The following is a 15,406-nucleotide window of genomic DNA, read 5'->3' on the forward strand; positions in this document are numbered from 1 at the left end:
TTTAATGTTTAAATTTTTTTTTAAAATATCTATTAATGTTTAATAAAATTAATATATTTAAAATAGTTATAATTAAAAAATTAATAAAAAATTATTTTTTAAATATATATAAAAAAATAAAATAATAAAAATTATAATACACATCGAGTATATATTAATTATAATTATAATTATAATGTTAATACTCAGCCGTAAAAATCATTTCTGCTGTACATTGCTAATGATCACAACCGTATATGAAAACCAAAGAGTAACGGTTCTGCTGAGAAATTAAACTCTCGGTGTGCCCAGCCAGACCATAATTTCAAGGCTATTACCACCCTAGCGCACGTTAGCGAATAGCCGTTTCCGCCTTATCAATATGTGCGTGCACAGCGCCAGCAGAAGTAGCAGACAGAAAGATGACTAGCTTTGAGCTTGAGTTAAGAATACAATATAAACCCAAACAAAATAAGATCTGATTTTCCCTCCACAATATTTTCTGGAGAAAATGAACCAGAAAGAAAGCTCTACAGTTAATTCATCCAGGTTTCAGCTTCTTTATAGTTGTATAGACTCTAAATTTATGGCTTGTAAATTTTGCTTGTTTTCTTTTTGAATGTTGTGAAAAGTACAGAAGACAGGAAACTAGTTGTTAATAACTAATATTTGGTGGTTGAAGTTCCGATGATCGGTACCCGTCTGAAGATTCCGACACAGAGAAAAATCAACCAAGTCGTTGTAGTATAGTGGTGAGTATACCCGCCTGTCACGCGGGTGACCCGGGTTCGATCCCCGGCAACGGCGTCTATTCATTTTTTAAGCCCTTATTTAAATAACTTGTTTTCCAACAAAATCATCTAAACATCTGACATGTTTGCAATTGCGTTTGGACTACAACATTATTGAGCTAGTAGTGCAGGAGCCAAGGTCACCACGCATCTGTTGGATTATTTCACAGAAAATCACAAGAAGGGATTAACCACTATTTATTATTTTGGAGATACAGAAATTTTTAACAAAATTTTGAACTGCCTTGCTCAAGATTCATTAGTAACAAGAGCTTCTAAATTACAATCTATTGCAGAACACAAGGTATTTTAAAATCTTTTTTAAAATATCTGTTAATGTTTAACAAAATTAATATATTTAAAATAGTCACAATTAAAAAATTAATAAAAAAATATTTTTTTAATATATATAAAAAAATAAAATAATAAAAATTATGATACACATCGAGTATATATTAATTATAATTATAATGTTAATACTCAGCCGTAAAAATCTTATATTGTTGTTGTTATTATTATTGATGTAATATACAATATTATAATAAAAAATTCAAAATATCATACTAAATAAAATAAATATTAAATTTTAAAGTAATAAAAATAATTTTTATTTTAACTAACTTAAGTTAAAATTATTTAGTAAATTATAACCACCTAGTAAGCCCTATATTTTCAGGCACTTTTTTCTTAGCTACAAACACTGCTCTACTGAATAATTAATATACTTTGCTGATTTAACTAACCCAACTTTGCTTTCTCTACTCCCTAAGCTAAGTTCATAATTTCAGAAAGTTATATAATCACATGAAAGCTATTCTACGCTGCTCATACGAGACCATGAGAGACAAATCCAAACTTTCTATTTGGCATTCATGTTCAAAGGAGAGCATACAGTATTATAAAAATGGACTTAAGGTAATTAAAAATTATTATCTTATATGTTTAATTTAGAACTACAAATTAACAATAAATTAGAAATTCATTGTATTCAAGGACGGATCTAAAAAAATTAATTATTGGGTATAAAATATTATTAGTGAAATTCAATCTAGAAAAGTATATATTATAATAAGTAAATTGATTTAATTTAGTGTAATTTTATTTATTTCTTAAATTTGAATAGTATTTTAATCAAAATTTAAGAAATAATTTAACAATGAGGGTAAACTTAATAAATTTAGTAGAGCAAAATAGTAAATTTAGTGAGTTATGGGAAAAATTTTAAAAATTTAGTGTGGCAAAACTAAAATACTTATGGCTGCATTTACTTCTGTTAGTTAAATTATTTTTTTATTATGAATAAAAATTACCTTAAAATTATAATTTTATTAAATATAAAATAATTATTTATTAAAATAAATTATTATATAAAATGAAAAACTGAATTTTTTTATAATGATAAATTGCTGCTACGATTATTGCTAGAGATGATTTGAATAAAAAAAATGATGGAATCAAATTATTTAAAAATTTAGTTTAATTTTTTCAGTTTAATTTAATTTTAATTAGAAAAAATCAGTAAAATTGAATCGATTATTGATAATAATATATTATTTTTAATAATACAGAGTGATTAGACCATAATTAAGGTTGAAATAATTTAATTAAATTTTAAAATACTAAAAATAAGATGTAAAAAATAAAAATACCAATCAATCTAATCGAATCAAATTGAATCGAATCATAACGGTTCGATTCAAATCGATTTCTGCTTAAAATTGATTCAATTTGATTTTTATAAATACTAAAATTTGAATTTTTAATTTATTGGAAGTTTTAAGCTAAATGTTGATACTGCATTATTTCTACATTAAGATATGAGAATGGATTGTGTCAATAACAAAATTTTAGTAATTTTGATAATTTTACAGCTGCGACCATAACTTTTAAGGAAGTTTTAAGCTGGCTCAAGGATTGTGGTTGGTTCTTGGTTATTGTATAGTCAGATTCCAATTATCAGGATTTGTCATTATTTGGTAGTCTTATTTTTTATTGTAAATCTCTTATCTCGAAAATGATTTCTATTTCTATTAATTTTGTTTGTAGGTCTGCTAATAGTGTAGTTCATGCGTTTACTTGAGTTAGTCATGATATTCCGGGTCTGGTTGAAATTTTTTTCTCACGATTGTATTTCTGAGTTGATCGTTTTTTAATTTTAATGAAATTTACGTTTTTATTAAAAAAAAAAAATCAATTATCCCCGTGATAAAATCTATCCTAGTAATTAATACGCTAAATACGTTGTTATTCTGAAAGGAAAACTTTCACGACATACTTCACAAGATCTTATGATAATTAACAGACCATAGGTGAAATTGATGATGGCTATTAGTTGTATTCTAATGATAGTCTTACACTCTTATACTTATCCTTTGTAACTACTCTGTATACAGAGATGTATAAATAGAGTTGTACTATTCAATACGAAATATATAGAAAAACCTAATTCTCTCTAGTTTGTACATGGTATCAGAGCCGCTATAATTCATTTGTTATGGCTCTTGTTCCTTTATCTTCATCTCCTTCTTCTTCTTCTGTTTCAACTATTACCTCTTCCTCTTCTTTTTCCATCAAACTAAAAGACAATAATTACCTAGCTTGGAAAACCCAGTTTGGACCGATTCTAAATTTCCAAGGTCTCAATGGTTTTATTGATGATTCTGAATCAGCTCCCTCTAAAACTATACCCACATCTGCTACAGATGCCACCCCTATACCAAATTCAGCATATACGGTTTGGTTCAACAAAGATCAGATGCTTCACTCATGGCTGCTCGCATCTCTTACAGAAGAAGTCTTTTCTCTTGTTTATGGTCTTACCTCTTCACATGCTGTCTGGGAAGCTTTAGCCAATGCATTTGGTGCTGTATCTCAAGATCGCCAGCTTCAATTACATATTGAACTCCAAGAGCTCAAGAAAAATGATCTCTCAGTCTCTGCTTATCTGAAGAAAGCAAAATCCCTTGCTGATGAGCTTGGTGCAGCCGGACGTCCACTTTCTCCAGCTGAATTTAATGCGATAATCTATCGCAATCTTGGGTTTGAATTTCACTCTATTATCACCAATCTTAATCTTCGTCCTCAACCAGTTTCGTTTTTTGAACTACATAGTCATTTGGTTGCACATGAAATGCTTCGTAATAATTTACATCAACCAATGGCAAATTTAAGTCTTCGATCGCGTTCTTCTACTGCTCCACTTTTACCTACACCTCGATCGAATGCTACTGCTCCTGCTCATATGTCTTCTGATTCTTCGAAGTCTAATAAGGTGGTTTGTCAAATTTGTGGCAAACCAAATCATTCTGCTTTGAACTGCCGCCGGCGATTTTATCGTGGTCCTATTGGAAATAATAACAGTGGTAATCAATCTGGTTATTCTAATGGCAATTATTCCGGATATTGTCCTTCTTGGCCTTATAGAGCTCCTAATGCAAATATGGTGTACACAATGCCTTACCCGACTGCTCCTTCTATTGCTGATTCTGCTTCGGTTTCCTGGTTCCCTGACACTACTGCCAACTATCATGTTACCTCTGATCCGCAACAATTGAATGTCATCGTGCAGGAAAATTAATGATGGCCTCACCGAAGTCATTGATAATTCAATATCCTCAATGTGACTTAGTTGATACAGCTTGGAGGATATTAATTTTAGGCCAAAAAACAGTGAAGTTGGATGCCGTAGAGAGCTGCTATAGGGTAAAAATTCATTGTCTAGCCATGCTTCACTTGGAGTCCTTGCCTTGTCCTGCATCATTTATTTAATATGAAAGCAACACAAGCACATGCCATTTTTTAACAAGTTACTCTGTTAAAAACAGTCTAAAAAAAAAAGTCCTTGAGAACTTCATTCAACTCATTAAACTTAAAATTCTGGTTAAAGAAAAAAAAATTATGGAAGAATTTTATGAAAAAGCAAAAGGATTAGTTATGTTGGTGCTTATGCACAGAAGTTATGCTGGCTTCATTTTGCTTGGTGCTTGTGCACAGCTTCCCCATTAATCTTAAGGATTACCCTTCTTTCATGCTCTTAAAAGCAAGAAATTTTGACATTGAGAAATCTCTTTCATGTTCTTAAAAGCAAGAAAGTTTGACATTGAGAAAGCAAAGCAAATGTGGGCCAACATGATTCAGTAGAGGAAGGACTTCACCGTTTTTTGGCCTAAAATTAATATCCTCCAAGCTCTATCAACTAAGTCACATTGAGGATCTTGAATTATCAATGACTTCGGTGAGGCCATCATCAATTTTCCTGCACGATTTGTCCAATGCAAACAAAGCCATTTCCGAGGAGTTTCAGCTACGGATGATTCCAAATAGTGCTGTTGAAGAAGCGTAGGAGATTGAAGGTTCAGATCATATGCCTATGATCTGTTAACCTAATCAACTCTGCATTGTCTTAGTGAGATTGCCCAAAAATATGCTTAACTAAAGTTGTTATATTATATTTAAAACTTAATTATCATAAGATATTGTGAAGTATGTTGTAAAAGTTTTCCTTTCAGAATAAAAACGTGTTGGTTGGTTAGTGTATTAATTACTTTGAATAGATTTTATCACGGGGATGATTAATTTATTGATTGATTGCCTTTGATATTTTTAATATTTTATATATAAAGGCAATCAATCAATAAATCAATCATACTGCAACAATTAATTCTAAAATGATAAATATTAAAAAAAAAGAAGGTGATATATATAGCATCTTTTATCTTTTTTTCATATTTATCATTTTAGAATTAAGTGTTGCAGTAATAATTAGAGTGAGTATTAGGTAGGGTTGGGTTTAAAAATTGAATCGGACCGAATAAATTAAAAATTAAAATTTTAATATTTATAAAAATCAAATTGAATCAATTATAAGTAAAAATCGATTTGAATCGAACCATTATGATTTATCAATTCGATTCGGTTAGATTGGTTAATATTTTTATTTTTTATATTTTACTTTTAATATTTTAAAATTTAATTAAACTTTAATTATAATTTAATTTTTCTATATTATTAAAAATAATATATTATTATTAATAGTAAGTTAAATTTTATCGATTTTTTCTTACTAAAACTAAATCCAACTAAAAAAACTGAATTTTAAATAACTTTCATGTGATTATATATCTTTGAGAAATTATGAACTTAGCTTAGGGAGTAGAGAAAGCAAAGTTGTCAGCAAAGTCTATTAATTATTCAGTAGAGCAGTGTTTGTAGTCTAAGAAAAAGTGCCTGAAAATATAGGGCTTACTAGGTGGTCCAGTTCAAACTGCCACCACTAAAATAGAAGAATAATAATCAAACAAAACTATACTTAAAATGTGCAACACTGAAATCTTCAAGCTGGCTCCATTTCTAAGAAGTTAATATCTACATGTTCTCTGATAAAAAGAAAAAAAAAATATCTACATGTTCTCGTCAGGCACAGAAAGTGATCTGCATAAAATGGATTTAATGCCTGATACCGGAATGTCTGCCATTTCTGTCTTTTCCATTTACTTGTTGTCATATACTAAAATGTTCACATATATATAAAAATAAAATTATAAACTTATAAAAATTATGATAAATATAAAATGATAAAACATATAAGAATTAATTAAAATTTTAAATGAGAAACAACTAATCAAATAAAAGTTTATGATTGGAAGGAGTTCTAATGAAAAGCAGTGGTACAATTAGATTAACGTTAGCTCTAGATGTGAAGTATAATGTTTTAAAAGAAATTTCATTAATTTTATTATGGAGAGAAATTGAAAAGTTTATACATGCTAAAATTACTCACAAATTATTTATATTTCAAAAAAAGAATTGTGCCAATTTAGAATGGAGGAAGATATTTGAAATCATCTTAATAGTATTTTTAATAAGTTGATTATCCAGTTGGCTAGTATAGGAGTAAAGATCGATGATGAAGATAAAACTCTCTTGCTTTTAACCTCTCTCCCACAATCTTATAAAAGTTTGATGATAATCCTAACAGTTGGAAAGTACATTGAAGTTGGAAGAGATTACTGCAATAATTATAAATTATCAAAAGTTTAAGAAAATAAGTGATAATAATGAAGGTGAAGCTTTTGTTGCTAATTTAAATCATAATAAAAGTATTTCACGTGGAAATAATTCAAGAAGTAGATCAAGTTTAAGATTATAAGTAGACCTTACAGATAAAGAATATTACTATTATTATGAGATAAGTCATATTCAATATAATTACTAGATGATGAAAAAAGATACTGAAAAGTTTAAACAATTCAAGGAAAATCATGAAAAAGAAGCGATTGTTGTAGTTGTAACTAAGGATGATGAATATGATGTAGTAAATGTGGATGATAATGAAGAAAAGGCAAATGATTCGTTACAAGATGAATGGATAATGAATTATGCTTATCCTTTCCATGTTTGTTCAAAGAAAAAACAGTTTTTAGAAGGATATCATTTCATAATTATCTATGACTATTTATGTCTCTAGCGTGACGACTTGAGTAAATGTGGAGGGAAATGGGATAAATTGCCTATACTTGGAAGAATTCTACCTATGTTTATCAGCTGTAGCTTTATATTTGTCATTGACTTCTGTAAGGCATTGTTGTACCTGTTTGAAAATATTCACGTGCTGCTTTGCCAAGTTACTTACTGCTTTGCCAAGTTACTTACTGCAATACTGTTGTGAGAACCTGTAGAAAGGGCAATAAGATTAACTGTATGCACTGGGACTTTCCTGTACACAATTGCAAACGGTGACATCTTTGTGGAGCTGTAGACAGCACTGTTGTAAGCAAATTATGCTTGTGCAAGAGCAAGATCTCAAGCAGTTTTCTTATTATTACAGATACATCGCAGAAGATTGCCAAGCATGCGTTCACTACTTCAGTTTGTCCATCAGTTTGGGGATGGACAACATTGTTGTATCGAAGTTCAGTTCCAAAATGTTTCCATAAAGTCACCCAGAAATGAGCTAGAAACTTCACATCTTTGTCAAAAGTAATGGTCTTAGGGATGCCATGTAATCAAACAACCTCCTGGAAAAACAGTTTTGCCACATGAGAAGCATCATTAGTTTTCTTGCAAGGAATGAAATGCGCCATTTTGGAGAACCTGTCAACAACAACAAAAATGGAATCAGATCCACGTTGAGTACGTGGAAGACCAAGAACAAAATCCATAGACAAGTCCTCCCAAGGATGTGATGGAATAGGCAGTGGAGTGTATAAGCCTGTATTCTGCGAATGTCCCTTCTGAGTTTGACAAACTGTGCACTTCTGGACCATCTGACCTGTATCCCTTTTTAATTGTGGCTAGTAAAAACACTCCTCCAACCCAGCAATAGTCTTGTCACGCCCCAAATGACCACTCAAACCTCCTTCATAGACCTTGACAGTGCGGTTGTCGAAGCCAGTCAAAAATAACCTTCTTAGTTATCAATAATTTACAACTGCAGATAGTGGTGAAGGATCGAATCCATAGAGAATTGATTACCTATTTATTTTTCTCAATCAAGACCAAGAGACTAATTGAAAACACAAGAGAAAGCAAGTAAATCAAAAGTTGAATGAAAGTAAAGTGCAATAAAAGTAAAAAGGGGGGTTTTGAGATTGATTTGTCTAACAACTATTGAAAGCAATTAAAACAACAAGTAATCAAAATAAAAGAGGAAATCAATATGAGAAAAGTCTAGTTGAAGATATGGATCCACTTTGGTTGTTTGGGTTGATCATAGAAACTTAGGTTTTCTTGATTCATTCAATAGATTAGTTATGGGGGTGGAAAACGCTTCTCACCACCATGTCTCTCCTTATGATCAAATTAATTAGGGAACGTCCTCTAATCAATTACTAATTAACAAATTGCCAAGGAACGTCCTTGGGCCATAGGCATTAAAACAATTGTCAATTGCATAAAGAATGAGAGAGATCTAACCCTAGCTACTCAAACGCATGAGATGTTGCTAGATCATGCAATTCCCTAGTTTTTACACCAAGTGTTCTATGGACAGAATATTTCCAGCAATTACGGACTAACAAATATCCTAACCAACAATCAATTAACTTTGCAGTCAAGAATCAAGTGGCCAATTTGATCAAAACAACAAAGCAATCTTTAGAATTAAGCACAATTGCATGAATATTGAATAAATCAAAAGCAAACACTTTATGTTCAGATCTCACAACCTTTTAAACAACCTTAGTTTCAACCAAACTTCAACTAGAATAAGGGTTTCAGCCACTCATGGCTTAACCAAAACAGAAAATAAAAGAAAAGAAAGCAAAAAGATGAAGAACTAAGGTGGAGGAGGCCTAGGAGAAGCCTTGCCGAATTCTTGATCAATCCTTGGTGGGAGATGTATATGAAGTCTTCTTGAAGCCTTTAAATAGATCTTGAGAGGCTCCTTAGGGTTTAGTGGCTGTCCATGCATCTTTTAGAGATTTGCCCAAAGTGCCCCCTTGAGTCTTCTATGTGTATGTGTGGAGTTCCAAGCCCTTTTTGGTCTTTGGATTGATGCCCAAGTGTGTTCAAGAAGCCTTCTTCACATTATTCATGCACTAAAGAGGAAGGTGGAGCCTTGATTTGAATTTTGAATGTGCATGACACTAAGTGGAAAACATGTGATCTTCAAGATTTGGCTTCTTGAACAAGGAGGAGACTGTTTGGGGGCACTTTCGGCCGCCTAAGATGAGTTTCGGAGGCTGGACTTTCGACTCTGGATGCAAGGTTCGGTGGCCGAAGGTGGTGGAGTTTCGTCTCTGGACCTGACTTTCGGCCGCCGAAAGTGCTTCCGAAAGTGCTTCCGAAAGTGCTTCCGAAGGTGACTGATTTTTGGCATTCTTTGGCATTTTTAAGAGCATTTTCTCCAAATTGTTTCTTCATACCTAATATTTGCAAAACATGATTAAAACCACAAAATTAGGTAGAATAGGTGCAAATAAACATCAATAAGATCATGATAATATGGACTAAAATATGCTCTATCAAATACCCCACACTTAGCCTTTTACTTGTCCTCAAGCAAATAAACATAGTCAAATAAGCTTTCTTTGCTCTAGATCCTTATTTCCACTTAAGCTCTTACTCAAGACACTTATTTTGAATCATTGCAGTGAAGAATATATGCATGAAGATTACTTATCTCCTTTCGTTGTTTCCCTTTGCTTACCATGGCTAGGATTTGTTTTCCTCAAGAGAGACCATACATGCACATTAATTTGTTAAGACTTTATCTAGCATTTGGATTGACTTGCCCTTACCTTGAAGTACTTTATTCAGGCTTTTGCACTTTAGATCTTGCTTGGAAAGGTCACCAACCTATTTTTGATGTCATGGTTTATATTTTTCAGTTGGTCACCTATCCAAGTGGCTACTAGCCTTGTTCTTAGTCTTCTGACCATTGGAACAGTTTTTTAATTTATGCTTTTGAGGTCTTTGCCTTTGCTAAATTTTCTTTCTCTCAATGATTTGGACAAATCAACACCAATTGCTAAATCAAGTCACATTAAGTTCATTCACACAACTTTTAATTTATTCTCATCAATTGAAGGTCATCAATTCATTTTTCACCATGGCAAACTCAAAGATTCAATTCAAAAGGCAATTCTCAAACATGAATATAACTCACTGCAATTGATTCAACATAAGTTTAAAGAGTTATCACATCAATGGGTCATGGAAAGAAAAACTCATCCAACATAGTTCATCAGTTTGAGTAGAGCAAGACAAAAAGAAGAAGAAGGTTGTGGTTGTGTGTGTTTTATTGAAAGCATAAACAAATTAAAATTCAACTGTGGCTAATTAACTGAAAGAAATGCAAGACTGAAAGGAGAAAAGAAAAAATTTTTGCAATCTGAAAGCATGTAAAATCGTAGAAGAGAAGGGAAGAAGAGGAAGAGAAGAGGAAAAGAAGAAGGGAGGAGGAAGAAGAAGATAGAGATATGCACCCCCACACTTAAATCATGCATTGTCCTCAATGTAAAAGAAGAGAGAAAAAGAGAACAAAGGTATCTGAATACTCCCCTAGGGTGTGGTGTGCATGGCCTGATCACTTAGGCAGAATGAGTGACGAACAGATGTTCGTCTGGGAACTCTTCTTTGACTGGACATGGTGCAGAGCTAGAGGGAAGTCGGCTGAGGTGGTCTGCCACAAGATTCTCTTTGCCCTTCTTGTCTCTTATCTCTAGATCAAATTCTTGTAGAAGTAGGATCCACCTAATGAGCCTTGGTTTTGCTTCTTTTTTCTTGATCAAATATCACAAGGCTGCATGGTCAGAATAGACAATGACTTTGGTTCCCAATAGATATGGTCTGAACTTTTCCAAAGTAAATACAACTGCCAAGAGTTCTTTTTCAGTTGTTATGTAGTTGCTTTGTGTAGCATCTAGTGTGCGAGAGGCATAGTGAATGACATGGGGTGAGTTTTCCACACGTTACCCTAAGACTGCTCCTACTGCATAATTGCTTACATCACACATGATTTCAAATGGCAAGTTCCAGTCAGGTCCTTGAATAATTGGGGCAGTCACAAGCAATTCTTTAATTAAATAAATGCCTTTTTGCAATCTGCATCAAAATCAAATGTTACATCTTGTTGGAGCAATCTGCATAATGGCAAAGTAATTTTTGAGAAATCTTTGATGAATCTTCTATAGAATCCTGCATGGCCAAGGAATGAGCGGATGTCTCTAATATTCGTGGGGTAAGGCAGATTTTTGATGGTATCCACCTTAGCTTTGTCCACTTCAATGTCCTTAGCTGAAACAACATGACCTAAGACCATACCTTGATTAACCATAAAATGACATTTTTCATAATTAAGCACAAGGTTGGACTCAATGCATCTTTGTAAGATCTTTTCCAGGTTAGTAAGGCATTCATCAAAGGAGTTACCATGTACTGTGAAGTCATCCATGAATACTTCAATGGTCTTACTCACATAGTCAAAGAATATGCTCATCATGCATCGCTGAAAGGTGGCAGGTGCATTGCATAGTCCAAATGGCATTCTTCTAAAGGCAAAAGTGCCAAAAGAACAAGTGAAGGTGGTTTTCTCTTGGTCCTCTGGGGCAACTGGAATTTGATAAAAACCTGAATAACCATCAAGACAACAATAATGAGACTTACCTGCAAGTCTTTCTAGCATCTGATCAATGAAAGGCAGTGGGAAGTGGTCCTTCCTTGTTGCAGCGTTGAGTTTTCTATAGTCCATGCATACCCTCCATCCATTCTGAACTCTTGTGGGAACAAGTTTTCCTTCAGCATTTGGAACAATGGTAATTCCAGTTTTCTTTGGAACTACATGTACAGGGCTCACCCATTTGCTATCAGAGATTGGGTATATGATGCTTGCATCAAGGAGTTTGACTATTTCTTTTTTCACTACCTCCATCATAGATGGATTCAGTCTTCTTTGAGCATCTCTGACTGGCTTGCATTCATCCTCCATGTGAATTCTATGCATGCAGGTGGAAGGAGAGATACCTTTGATGTCATCAATGGTCCATCCTATGGCTTCTTTGTGTTTCTGTAGTATCTTCAAGAGGCTTGCTTCTTCTTGTTGGCTCAATTCATTGGACACTATTACTAGTAGTGTCTTGTCAGCTCCCAAGTACATGTATTTCAGATGGTCTGGGAGAGGCTTCAAATCAGAAGGTTGTTGTAAAGATGGATTTGAGGAGCTTGCTTGTGATGGAGACTGTTGTGAGAGGTTCGGCGGCCGAAAAGTGTCTGAGTTCGGCGGCCGAAGGTCTTCAGTTTGCGGAGTGAACTGTGGCGATGGATTCGGCTTCTGAAAGTCGGTTGGGTTCGGCGGCCGAGAGATGTTCGGCGGCCGAAGGATGTCTTCCTTCTGCGTAATGTGTTGCAAAAGTGGTGCAACAGAATCTGGTGTCTGAAGAGCAGTGGGGTTCGGCGGCCGAATGTAGGCAGTGTTAGGCGGCCGAATGTCTTCTGTCTGCGCAACTTCTACTTGCTGAATGCTGCAGATGGTTTCTTTCAGTTTCAGGTTTTCAGTCCTGCAAAGATCATCCTCCAAAATACAATCTTGATTTTCATTAAACACATCTTGGCTTAAACAATCAATAATATCAAGACCATAAACTGGGGACATATCATGTGGGTATTTCATGGCATCATAGACATTTTACTTACTGACTTCCCCTTCAAATTCCATGGTGAGAGTACCATCATGCACATCAATTTTAGTTCTAGCAGTACTCAAGAAAGGACGCCCAAGAAGAATTTCAGAACTAGTATTGCAACTATCTTCCTTAGTATCAATCACATAAAAATCGGCAGGGAAGACAAGTTCATCTACTTGGACTAACACATCTTCTAGAACTCCTATGGGGTATACCACAGATCTATCAGCCAATTGTATCACAACTCTTGTTTCTTTTAGTGCACATGCATTTAGAGATCTATAGATGGAGAGAGGCATGACATTAATGGATGCACCAAGATCACACATGGCTTTCTTGATACCAACATTCCCAATCTTACAAGAGATAGCAAACATACCTTTGTCCTTGCATTTGGTAGGGAGTTCTCTTTTAATAACAACAGTAACTACCTTACCTACACTTACTTTTTCTCTTTCAGCAAGCTTTCTTCTATTTGTGCAAAGCTCTTTCAGAAATTTTGCATACTTGGGGATCTGCTTGACAGCATCTAGTAGCGGTATGTTGATTTCCACTTTTCTGAAAGTCTCAAGGATCTCCTTTTCCTCTTTTTCTTTTTGTGTTCTTTCAAATCTTTTTGGAAAAGGAGGTGGAATGTGAAAGCTCACCTTCGGATCAGGCTTGTGCGCAGGAGGTGGTTCAGATTGTGATGGAGAGGCTTCAGGCGGCCTTGGTTCTTGCGCAGGAGGTGTCTTCGGTGCAACTTCCTTCTCATGACTAGCATCTTGAAGCTCTTTTCCACTTCTCAAAGTAATAGCACTGACATTCTGTCTAGGGTTAGTTTCAGTTTGAGAAGGGAGTTTGCCTTGGGTTTGCAGTTGGCTTATAGAGGTGGCCATTTGTCCTAGGTCTTGTCGCACGCCTTGCATGGTGCTTATCAGTGTCTCCATCATCTTTTCAAGGCTCGGATTGGAGCTTGAAGGTGCTGGTTGGGCTTGATTTCTTTGGTAGTTCTGGGTGTTGTTGGCCCTTCCATAGCTGAAATTGGGATGGTCTCTCCAACTAGGATTGTAAGTGTTTGAGTACGGATCATGTCTGGGCTGGTTATGGTACCTCCAATGGCATTTGCTTGCTGGTGGTCTTCTTAGAGTGTAGGACATTGATCAGTCGGGTGTCCTACATATGAGCAGATACCACATGGCCTAGGTGGCTGGGGTGCTTGAATCTGTTGCACTACTTCTATGGCAATATTTTTCATAACAGATGTTAGTTCAGAAACAATGGGAAAACTTACCTCATTGGCCCTTTGTAGTTGCCTCTCTTCTCCATACTGCCTAGATGAGGCTGCAAGAGTAGATATCAACTCTTTCATCTCCCTTGGTGACTTGTCTAGGATGGATCCTCCACAAGCTACATTTATGAGTTTCCTTTCTGATGGAATCAATCCTCCATAGAAGAATTGTATGAGGGCTTTGTCTGACATATCATGTTGTGGACAACCTGTACATAGTCTTTCAAACCTTTCCCAATAATCATATAAGTCCTCATTTTATTTTTGTCTTATGCTAGTGATTTCTCTTATTATGCCAATTGATTTAGATGGTGGGAAGTACTTGTCCAAGAAGGTTTGGACCATATCATCCCAAGAAGTTATAGATCCAGGTGGCAAATAAAATAACCAATCCTTAGCATAGTCATCTAATGAAAAGGGAAAAGCTCTCAATTTAACATGATCTTCAGAGATCCCTTGAGGTCTCATGGATGAACAAACAATACTAAATTCTTTTAAGTGCTTGTGTGGATTTTCATTCTCTCTACCTCTGAATTTAGGAAGAAGATGAATCAAATTTGTCTTAAGTTCAAAGGGAACTGTAAGAGGTGGATAGGTGATGCAAAGAGGTGCTTGATCACCTATAGGTGTTGCTAACTCCCTCATTGTTCTTTCCCTTGGCACTTGAGGTCTTATTGCTGGATTTTCTTGAACTATTTGATTCTGGACAGCTCGTCCATAGGGGGCAGAAGCTGGTGCTTGAGGTTCTGCCATTGGTGCAAAGTTCGGTTGCTGGAGTGAAGGACTTTCGGCGGCCGAATGTAGGAATGGTTCGGCGGCCGAAGGTTGGGCAGAATATTCTTCAGGCGTAGAGGCTTGCTTTCCTAGTCTTCTGAGAGTGCGTTCAATTTCTAGATCAAAGGGCAGAGTGTCCATATGCTCAGACCTGGTCATGAAAGAAAATTAAACAAACAAGTAAAATCAATTCCCCGGCAACGGCGCCAATTTTTGACAGTGCGGTTGTCGAAGCCGGTCAAAAATAACCTTCTTGGTTATCAACAATTTACAACTTCAGATAGTGGTGAAGGATTGAATCCACAGAGAATTGATTACCTATTTATTTTTCTCAATCAAGACCAAGAGACTAATTGAAAACACAAGAGAAAGCAAGTAAATCAAAAGTTGAATGAAAGTAAAGTGCAATAAAAGTAAAAAGGGGAGTTTTGAGATTGATTTGTCTAACAACTATTGAAAGCAATTAAAAC

The 15,406-nt window shown here is 34.6% G+C and overlaps 1 non-coding gene across 1 annotated transcript; it reads left to right on the forward strand.

The window, feature by feature from the left end:
- The first annotated feature begins 714 nt into the window (after positions 1 to 714).
- Positions 715 to 786, forward strand: TRNAD-GUC. The gene has a single exon. It is a non-coding gene; the product is annotated as a tRNA-Asp (tRNA).
- Positions 787 to 15,406: the final 14,620 nt, after the last annotated feature.

This window comes from Manihot esculenta, chromosome 12 (genome assembly GCF_001659605.2).
Source record: "Manihot esculenta cultivar AM560-2 chromosome 12, M.esculenta_v8, whole genome shotgun sequence".
Taxonomy (NCBI): Eukaryota; Viridiplantae; Streptophyta; class Magnoliopsida; order Malpighiales; family Euphorbiaceae; genus Manihot; species Manihot esculenta.